Consider the following 12,054-nt stretch of genomic DNA (forward strand, 5'->3'; position numbering starts at 1 on the left):
GGATTGCATATTTGAGGTTTGTTTTTTCCTCTTCCCTCTGTGTGTGTGTGTGTGTGTGTGTGTGTGTGTGTGTGTGTGCGTGTGTGTGTTTGTGTGTGTGTGTGTGAGTGTGTCTGCGCGCGTATGTTGTGTGTGTATGTGTGTGTGTGTGTGTGTATTGGTCTCTGTTTGTCCCTATAAAACTCACTTTATCCCTAGCAGATACACTCTACCTACATACCTACAGTAGCGCGTATTCAGGTCAGCCACTTGCAACACTGTTGCCATTTATCCCCTAGTGTTCAGTACAGTGACGTCACTGACGCTGGAAATTTTGAGACTATAAATATCGACTTGGGGATTTCCACATTTTGTAGCTATACCTATATACTAGAATTCATAAACAGGAACGTCAGTCAAGCTGAGGTTATAAAAAGATAGTGAGATTTTCCAAAGGAAAACCCACAAGTTGGAGCAATAAATAGATAGTGGGATTTCATAGGAATTTCAGCTGATTATAGATACATAGGTATTTATCCACGATCCTCACAGAAGTTGATATTGTAAGTAGTTACTAATTTTATCCATTTTAGTCTAAACCATTGTAACTTAATTTTCGGGGATATGTTTATTTTCCTTTAAATTCTGGGACAATTTCGTCATTTTAACGTTACTTTTAGTCACATCCATTTTGTCGTTGAGCATTTCCTTGATGCTGTTTATAGCATCATTACAATTATGCAAATTTGTGAACACCCCAGCAAGATTTCTGGTCTTGGTAATGCTTTATATATAAATCTCACGCTTGTACTAGTGTATGTATGTCTCTGTTTCTGTTGTGTTTGACCCTCTACCATCATTGTCCCTAGACAATCCCACCATGTTCAATTCCCCTTGACGCTATACAGACCCACCATGTTCAATTTCCATATGTTAAATTCCCCTAGTCCCTAGACAGACCCACACTCTATTCCCATCTTCAATTCCCCTTGTCCCTAGAGTGACCCAGCAATTTTTCCCATGTTCAATTTCCCTTGACGCTATAAAGTCCCACCCTGTTTAAATTCCTTTGACGCTATACAGTCCCCTATTCCCATGTTAATTTCCCTTGACGCTATATGTTCCCACGATTTTTCTCCATGTTAAATTTCCCTTGACGCTATATGTTCCCAAGGGGGGTCTGTAATGCTAATTCCCATTGACGCTATAATATCCCCCTTCACTACTTACATACACATAAAGATGCACTTGATAAGATGCATACACATATTATATATTGTTGTATAGCTTTCCTTATATGTTTGAGATCTATAATATTAAAATTGAAATATGTGGTAGCGTGGCAAACTGCAATGGTAGAAGCACGTATCAAGGATATGAAGATCGTTAAAGTCGCAACCGATATCGAGTGAAAAATACAAACTATTTTATTGTAATTTTCACACATTTCTGTTGGCACAGATCGATTTAGACTGACGAGAAACCTACCACTTGATATCAAATTTTGCTAAATCGGTGTTTATTACTATGGTAATGACTTATTCACCTGTTTGTTAAACGATCGTATAGAAGACATTAGGAGAAAAGACAGACAAATGAAAACGTACTTAATAAGATACACACATATTATTTACTGTTGTACAGCTTTAATTATATTCTTCAAATTTATAGTATTAGCATCGAAATATGTGGTACAATCGAAAAACGGCAATGGTAGTTTCACGTACCAAGGATATGAAGATCGGTAATGTCGAACCCGATATCCAGTAAAAGAACAATCTTTTTCATTTTGCATTTTCACACATGTCTATTGGCAGAGATCGACTTAGAATCATGAGAAACGTATCAATTGATATCAAACTTGTCAAAATCGCTGGTTGTTTGCGATTGCTATGACTTATTCGCCTATATGGAAAATATTCGGTTAAGAAGGCGCTAAACGCAAGGACGTACAAATGATTGCATTTTTTTAAAGCTACGTTAAAAATTACACACACACACACACATACATACACACACTTTGCTTGGTTATTTACTATTTGAAGAGGTGGAATATTGTTCATATTTCAACCGCTTTTTATTAATGATCATCGATGTGACCAACATATACGATAATAATACTCCCGATGATGTTGATGATGGTTGTTGTCCTGATTTCTGTATTACTCCTGCTCCATGGGTATATTATATATCGAACTTGAAAACAGAAGCACTACCAGCAATAAAGCAGCTTTGAAAACAAATCGTACTTAGTCCATATCAATATATATGGACATCAAAATGAACGTCAAATGCTCTGTGCAACTGTATCGAAATGAACTATTACATGCTATTTTTTGTGGGTTTTTTTGGACAGTTTTAAACCGAAATAAGTAGTACTTCAAGGCTCTGTCTATGGTATAAATATGTTCATGTACACTTTTCCATTGTAACTTTAAGTGTATAGACTGCAAATGCGATGAAGCACATATCGAGGACGTCGAGTGGTAACATTGGAACAATGTTACTACTTCGGTCGAGAAGGATAACGACCTATATATGTATTACTGCCCACTACCATGTAGGATGTATCAAACTGTATATTGCTCAAGCGCTCATTGTCGATCGTGCTGGTGTGTGTGTACAAAAAAAATGGAATATAATAACTTTAACTGAAATATATACAATTAAATTATATATAAAAGTGATGTGGCACCTGGGAGTAAAACAAAAATGGAAGATACAAATTTTCCGGATCGCTGCTATCAGCAGCAATGGGATAGACAAAGCGAAAGCAGACAAAATAGCCAAAGAAACAAACTTTGATGTAATAATGATACAAGAAACACACTATGGAATTAAGCCAGAATTCAACATTTTAGTAGAAGACAAACTTAACGCAATAAAGATATGCAACAATTTTGCAAGTAATGATATTAGAGTTGGTTGCAACAATAATATTTTTAAAAAGCTGGGAAAGGTTTGAGGAGGGGGGGATTTTTTAAGGGACGGTTGCTACATGTTAAAATGTTTAATTGGCATATTACAAATGTGTACATGCCAGCTAATAGAAATAAGAAACTAATGTTAAAGAAAACTTATATACCTATCTACAACAATATTCGATGGAAAATCTAATCATGGGGGAGATTTCAATTGGGTAACTATAAATTAAACCAGTCTAGTAGGATTGATAAATTTTACGGAAATTGTTATGATCCATTAATATATATTAATACTGCAATAACCAACCAAAAGCTATCAGACCATTTCATGCTCACTATTGACCTAAAAATGAAAAATATAGAAAAATGTGGGCCAGGACTATGGAAACTAAATAATAAGATTTTAAATGACAAAGAATATGTCGAAATAATAATTAAAAAAAGAAATTGAAACCTTCAAAAATGAAGAAATTATTAATATAATAATTGATTGGGATGTTTTAGAAAAACATAATAAAAGGAATAAATATTCAGTACTGAAATGGAGGGCGGAAAAACTCCAGAAAAAAAGACAAACACGAACTCAAATTAGAACTAAGCAAAACAACAAACGACGATGGAGAAAGAAAAAAGAAACGATTGACAGACAAAATTAAAATCCTTGGAGAAGACGAAAATCAGGGGAGAATAATAAGGGCGGGAAAATTTACAGAGATCTACAACAAGGCAAAAAACGTATATAAGCGACAAGAATTTAGAAAAGGGGGTGAAACAATTTTAAACAATATAAAAATAAACAATGTAACCCATACTGTAAAAGAAGATATCCTAAATAATATTTCCCAATATTATAAAGAACTCTACACCACACACCACACAGTACATATACTTCAGCACAATCGACAGCTACTTAAAAAATGTCGACTGTGAGATGACATCAGCAGTGCATAGAGACCAATGTGATGATGTCATCTCAGATGAAGAAATCACATAAAGTATATCAACACTCACAAAAGTCACCAGGGAAAGATGGACTCACCGTGGAATTCTACCAAAAGTTCCACGGTGAACTGACGTCGATCTTAAACGCTTTGTATAATAATATAGTTTTAATTAAAAATAAAATGACTAAATCTATGAGGGAGGGAGTTATCACAATTATATACAAAGGGAAAGGGAATAGAGACGAGATTAAAAACTGGAGGCCTATATCACTTTTAAACACGGACTATAGCATTTTAAGTAGGATTTTAACAAATACAGTAAAGGGTAGGATAAACAAGATAATTAATGTAAATCAAACTTGTGGGGGAGGGATATACAAAACAATATTTTAAACATTAAAACTATAATTAACTACATAAATGAAACTGGTATGATGAGTGCTATGGTACTCTTCGACCAGGAGAAAGCTTTCGACTGATTTGAACAAAACTATATAACGAATGTTTTTAAAAAATTTGGTTTCGGACCCAATTTTCAAAATGGACCAAAATCCTACACACTGGGATAATTAAAGGGGAAATGCACGAAAGAATTTGAAATACAACGATCAATGATACAAGGATGTCCACTATCAATGCTAGAATACGTAATGGCAATAGAAATCCTACGTCACACGATAAGAAACAACCCAGATATACAAGCAGGGGCGTATTAACCATTAAGCAGACTAAGCACGTGCTTAGGACACCAGGGACAAAGGGGGCACCACAAAGTTGAGAAAAGGGTGAAAAGAATGAAAAAAAAAAAGAATGAAGATTTGTAAAAAAAATTGATAAAACTAGTGCAAATTAATCATAATGTTCTGTTTCTTGATCATGGTAAACCCTAGGGTTATCTTCCCAGGTGCACGTGGAAAAGAGGGGGACACCAAGATTTGTCAGTGCTTAGGGCACCAGTGAGCCTTAATCCGCCCCTGATTGTACAAGGCATACAAATACCAAACCTAAAAAGAATATAAAAAAAATACTCTAACATGCATATGATTGCAACAACTTTATAAGAGAGGGGAAATGCTATAAGCGTCGGGTTCCAAAATAAACCACAACAAGCACGAAATCTTAAAAATAGTTAACTGGAGGGGCAACCACCCTGAATTATCGCCCCCCCCCACACACACTTACTTACTTTGGTAATAAAAAAAGAAGCTGTAGAAAATTATGAACATATTATCAATAAAATAAGAGAAAAAGTGAAAATCTAGCCATGGCGCCATTGCGTATCATGGAGCGGGTCCAAGTGGCCAAGACTTATTTATACTCAAATATTAACTACATAATTAAATCCATAGATATGGATAATACAATTTTAAACAAAACAGACAACGAAATAATAGATTATATATGGAATCATAAAACGCATTATGTAAAAAAAGAGACATTATATAGGGCCAAAAGTAGAGGGCGCTTGGGGTTTCCGAGCCCCCTACTACTATAATTAACTAACATAATCAATAGATTAAAAAAATGCAATCAGACCCGGCTACAGCGTGAGAAGTACTGTACATCTACTGGTTCGGCTTCACCTTGAGAAACCGACCAGAGATATACAAAAATAACAAATTAATATTAAAACAATCGAAGTGCCACGCAAACATATGAGAACTAATTTTAAAATAAAGAGACAAAACAGATTTATGCAAAATTTAATAAGTAAAAGTCACGCTTGGATTAGGGAGGAGGTAACCAAAAATATAAAATGTAGAGTAGAGCAGGACAACTGAGGGGGTAAATTGGACAAAAAATTGGAAAAATTGGGGAAAATAAGATCTGTCAAAACACAAAGTATAATTTTTAAATACCTGCACAACACCTGCCTAACAGGCGAAGAAACAATTAAACATCGTATGCTGAGGATAATGCCGAAATGCCGTTTATGTAAAACAGCGAACTTCACCAAACTACATACGATTGCCCAATGTGATAAAACTAAACATAATAGGATAAAGTTAAAAATGAAAATTTGCAAAAAATATAAGTATAACAAAAATAACATTTTATTCATAGATTTAGACTACGAAAACAAAATCGTTCTAAAATGTATAGAGCATATAGCAACTACGATGATATCCTGTGGACATGTGATAAAGATTTTTAAATAAGATACGTGGTAAAAATAAGAATATTAACCACAACAAGAACTCAATACGTCTTACGACGAATAGATACTTACCGTTAGGTTGATATAACGCAATTGATGTTGGAATTGGGGGAGGGAGGAATAGGTATTACAGACCGAAGAGTCGCGTAGCGCAATTGCGAGCTGATGCCATACACATACCCCCTCCTCGCACCCCACAACAGCCATATTTCAAAGAAAATTTCAAATTATATTTCAAATATTTCAAAGAAACTCATGTAACATTGTTTAAAGAGAAAAGGGAAGAAAGGAAGAAAGAAAAAATAAAAGAATTTTGTAATTTTTTTTCTTCTTTCTCTGAAAGAAAATTCTAAAGACATATATAGGAAGGAATACAGGGAAAATATAAAGGGGAAGTAAATGGCGATGACATCATGGGGCTAAGTCACAGGGCTCAGTGAAGTGGACAGGCCCATCAAGAGTCTTTGAAAACACCCAATGTAGAACATAAACAGACAAAATAGAGACACAAATACATACTGTATAACACTTAGTTTAAAACCCTACTAACTTCTGCCGCACTGTATGGTTGACCACTATACAATAATGTGGTCTCATAAATAAGTTTGGATCTTTCAATAAAGCATAATCAGATAAACTAAATAAAGGAGGACTAACGCGACCCAGAAAAAACACATAGAGAATAAAAAAGCGTGAACCTTGGATCGAGCGTAACCTACCTATCAACATCTTTAAAAACTATTATGAGGAACGACACATATTATCACTCGAATAATAAAATAGGAAATTATTTTTTTTAAACAAAATCTAAATAGTACACCATTCCATCGTCAAAATTAGAAAACCATAAAACAAATTAAAAGATACAATATAACATCATAAAGGAAGAAATACAACTGGGAAAGGTATTTGATCTATACTTGCTATCTCAAACATAAAGAAAATATAGCATACACACAATCTAGCACCATTACATATAGCAAACACTGAGACCTAGGCGACATATAGCAAAGGTTACAAAATATTTCAAGGGAAGGAACTTCGAGCAAGGTGAGGGAAACCAGACTCGGTCGAACAACCCTTTAGAAAAAACTATGGAAACATAAATACCCCATCCAAAATTCTAAAAACTAAATATTTTATATAAAATTTTGTTTTAATAAAACGTAGAACACATCTGAGGGGGAAACACACAAACATAAAATACTTTCTATTTTTTTTGGAAATGGGGGCATCTGTCCGGTGCCCCCCCAACAACAAAAAGAAGTGTGTGTGTTTGTGTGTATTATTATACCCATTACATTACTTGCAAAATATATATGGTGCTGACATTTTCGGCAAGAGGGAGACCTACCGATATTCTGCATATAATTATTTTAATGTTTTTCAGAGCGAGAGTATTGGGGCCTGATCAGTTCGATATATTTCTCAACTGATACAGCGGGTATAATAGAGCCCCCCCCCCCCCCGAGTATGCCACAGACAGAGAACTCGTGTAATATACGGTTTAATACAAAATACATGATCCTGGGCAGGAATATACAAATTTTGGTCGATATACATGATCGTTGGTATCTATTCAAACGAGGGCCATGAAATACATTAGCAAATTCCTACAGTATTTATGGCAGGCGATTACGAATTATTTAAACCACGTGTTTCATCTGTCACAGATTTTATCATCATTTTGAAGTGGCTGCTTTATCTCGAGGAAAACGAGCGGTAAGTGTTATACAAAACAAAATCTTAATAGCAATTTCATCACTTTTGCGTCATTTGACTGTAAGAATAGTAATAAATAGAGGATAATTTCTTTTCCTACGTTAGGCCTAATACCTGGTATGTTTCTTAGTGTGGTACACAAAAAAAAAAAAAAAAAAAAAAAAAAAAAACAACTCCAAAACAACACTAACAACATTTTAACAAAACCCACAAAACGAGTGCCGTGCCCAAGCCACGGGCTAAAATGCTTTTTTAATATTTGTTTTATTTATAGTATCAATCACAAATTGAAATATATACAGTATTAGCGTTGGAAAAGAAAGTTTTCTTTTTGTTATTTTTTTTTCTCACCCTAGCGAAACACTTTCTGCAAATGACCTTAATAAAGGAAAATAATAAATTAACCTAAACCACTTTGAATGTCGACCGTATCTTTTATTTCCACGGCATCATGCGCGGAAGAATATACCAACTGAACCGGGATTTCAGACAGCAGATGAATTGAACTTGATTCATAGAACATCAATAGCAATTGTACAATCAAACAAATGCAACAATGAAAAGTGGAACTATGAAAAATCGAGAATGTTAGATTTGCGAAGGATTTATTCCGAATCATTGTCTGCTAATAGAGAATTCATGTCAGTTGCTGTGTCGGCGATGCCCACACAGCGCGCCGTCCAAATGTGAAGTTGCGTTGTGCTGAAAGACTAACACTGTGCCATAATTTATCTGATGGCATGTAAAGAAGCTGCCTAAATTATAGTATTTGAAAGTTTCTTCATTTTGTAAGAACTCAAGAAATTAATTCTGGTTTGAAAGACAAGATGACGGTAAAACTCAGAAGACGTAGCTGTACAGTACCGTTGGTGTTGGAGACATCATAATAAAGGTAACTGCATTAACTTCGCTTTTTGTTTGGTAATTTGTTGGAGATTATCTTTTGCTGATCTTCTTTGAGCTTGGAGTAACTTTTACATTCTGAACATTTTTATTTGCACTTGTCTGCTTAATATGTATTGCTGGGATATCATATAGAATATGAAGTCTGTATAATGGTACTATATTTTACATATTTGAATGATGAAAGACTGGTAAATGATATAATGATAAACTACAAAATGAATAATTTGCCCATTATCCCAAATATGTTAATTAAAACAAACACTGAATGTAAATTCAGATATAATGAGCAGTTGTAAGAAGTAAGAAATAACATTTTATCCATTGAACCTGTTATGTGTTATCATCATCAGTTTTAAAATAAACACATGGAGACAAGTTTGCTTAAATTCTAAAATTAACACACACACACACACACACACACACACACACATATGGTATTTTAATCTATTACAGAAATGGTGACATTGATATATGCAGACCAATAGTTTTTCTTCTTCTACAGATATACATTAAAAAGCCTAATTCTGAGAGTTTCACCTACAGCATTCATGATGGGAAAGGGCCACTAATTAAGAGCTGACATATGTGGAAGAAACATACCATCCATGTTGAAAAGGGCTAGAGGTAATGTGAGAAAACATAATTTTTCAATCTGATTTAACATTATTGTTGCTATTTTATCTCAACTGGTCAAAAGGCTAAGTGGGTTTATGTAATGGTCCAGAGTGTGTTATTTATTTCACATCCCCTTCTGTCTTTCAACAGTAAGAAATTAGCTACTTTGGAGTCCATAGTTCTGATCAATTTGTTTATATAAAACTTGGTTTTGGGCTTAAATCAACATCTTGGATAAATCTAATAATGAGCAAAATCCAAGTATATACATGTGATCATGTATAAAATTAGTTGGGTTTTTTAACCAGCCTAAAAGCAATACTTCCACAATATAGACTAAAATCATTAAGTTGTCCTAGAAGTTTGATGAGTGTTAACCATTAATAATAATAAGGTGATCTTTCATCTGAGTATGTTACCACCGCATGCAATATTTATACATATAGTGCAGTTTTTACTAAACTTAGAATACATGCTTATATAAATGAGATCTAGATTGAAGAAGTGAACATGCATACAAATACATGAGGTTATAACCACTGCTGCTGATTCTAGTTTGATCATACTTGGCCACTGGGCTTATGTAGTCAAGTTTCACAATGATGCTTATTATGAGTGTGATAAAGGTATGGTAGTGAAGTGACCTTGCATCTGATTGGCTGAGTTCCTTATGACTTGCACAACAGTGTTTATGATCCAATTTAGATCTGACTTGTTTAATTATTTGATTGTATGTCTGAGGCTGTAAGCAAAATCTATGCATATAATGTGGTGGTTCTAGATCTCACTAGCCATTCTTGCTACTGCTCTTAAAACTATTTCTCATTAATTTTATCAGACTTGGTAAATAGATTTATCTCATCAAGATATAGCAAAAGAGCAATTTTGTAAAAAAAAAATATTCATTCAAATTAAACTCAAATTCTGCATCTGATTGGTTGACCTTGCAAATACTATAAGGGCTCTATTTCTGACAAAAAGATTATTTTGATCTATTGTAGCAGAAATGCTTATATGATCAAAACATTGAACACATTTGATGACAAATAAGAAGTAGTTTTTCATGTAAAGTTGATAAACATTGATAAATCAGTTCATATCACTAAAAGCTTGGAAGAGTTTGATTACATGCGAGACCATCACATATTAATCATTCTTTATTTAGAGAATTATTTTTGTCAGGATTTAGTAAAATATGTAAAATCAATATGGACTGGTTTTGTTATGTACAGCAACACTAGTTGTTTACTGAGTACTGAGGGAATTGGAGTAAGGCAAGGGTACATTGCAGTAGGTAACCTGGTTGACTTGATAACAGGATTTTAACACAAACATTTTTATCAGGAGTCTAGCATACTAACCATTGATTCACTGCAGATCCTGCCCCCATTAGTTACCTTTTAATACATAAAGCATTTGGGTTTTTTATGTCACAAATCCCATAGGGATTAAAATTAACATCATAGGTCTCACTGGATAGTTTCGTATTTTGACATCCCTCTAATTTTTAAGGTAGAAGGCATGAACCTAATTATCACAAGCCTAGCATTTATAAATTCACACGTAAGCTAAATCTATAATGTGGTTCAGATTTACTTTGAGTTAGGCATGGAAATAGGTTGGCTTGTTGGTGACTGCCTGTCACAGTTAGATGAGCATTGGAGATCATATGCATAACTTAGTCTGCAAATGAGCTGCTGACTTTTATTTGTGTCTGCTACAGAGGTAAATATAAAAAAAATCTAGATGGTAGAGGGGTGATGAAAAGTATGCTAATTTGTTATAGTACTACTGAACTTTATTCATGCATAAGGCATATACAGATTCTTTTAGTTGCCTTGTCACAGAAAAATATTGAAAATAGCTATTTCTAGTACAAAATGAATGTAAAATTTAGGAGATGGTGGCAGTGATGGTTCAGTATAGAAATCAATAGATGCATCAGGAATTAACCTGATTACTGCAGTCAAAATCTCACATGTATGCTTTCTACAAATATCATTAGTTTGTTTTTATTAGTATCTTCATTGTTGGATGAAAATTCACCAGATAAACTGTCCAGTGAGACCATAAAATACACAATTAGAAAATAAAATAAATTTATTCTAGAAAGAAATATTACATGCAACTCTGTGACACAAATGAAAGTAATGAGAAAACACTTAAACAAATGGCTAACATTATTCATCTGGCTTATATAACAAACAGTTAGCCATTTCACTATGGAGTAGTCAGGTATATCTAGTATTGTAAGAACAGAACCTAAACAATAATCTCCAAACTTTTATCAAATCAATTGCATACTTAGGTTTGGAATGTATTACATGGGAATTATGTTCATTTTTAAAAATCAAAATGTACCTCCATCCTTTGACCCTACCAGAACCAAACTAAAAGCTCAAATTTGTGCAGCTGCTTTTGCTCATCACAAACATAATTGGGAGTATAACTGCTAACCTTACCCTCTAACACACATTTAAGATCTTTAGAGTTTTTAAATACAGCCTTCTAATTATACAAGTTTCATTACATTGGTCAATAATTAGTCATATGTGATGACACTTGTAACTAATCAAACCACAGCAACTGAGAGCAGACTAAGCACTGATATTTATATGGTACAGTGGCAATATACAGTCTGTCTGCTGCAACACATGAAACAAACTGAACAAATCTGAAAGCCATGAATTTGACTTTATTTATCTGTATGGTAGAACAGAACCTGAGTTGAAAAGCATTTAAAGAAAGACCTTGATATCAAACCTAATAATAACGGCAGGAGTTATATTATGGATAATTAACCATT

General features: G+C 33.9%; 1 long non-coding RNA gene across 3 annotated transcripts in view; it reads left to right on the forward strand.

The window, feature by feature from the left end:
• Window positions 1–12,054, forward strand: part of LOC149789907 (uncharacterized) — a 2,017,354-nt gene that overhangs the window by 667,019 nt on the left and 1,338,281 nt on the right. For all 3 annotated transcript variants that reach the window (XR_016423761.1, XR_016423762.1, XR_016423760.1), the window contains exons 7-8: window positions 8,521–8,619; window positions 9,136–9,257. This is a non-coding gene — a long non-coding RNA (uncharacterized LOC149789907). The remainder of the gene's footprint in view (window positions 1–8,520; window positions 8,620–9,135; window positions 9,258–12,054) is intronic.

This window comes from Sinohyriopsis cumingii, chromosome 10, assembly GCF_028554795.1.
Source record: "Sinohyriopsis cumingii isolate HCF-2022 chromosome 10, ASM2855479v2, whole genome shotgun sequence".
NCBI classification, from domain to species: Eukaryota; Metazoa; Mollusca; class Bivalvia; order Unionida; family Unionidae; genus Sinohyriopsis; species Sinohyriopsis cumingii.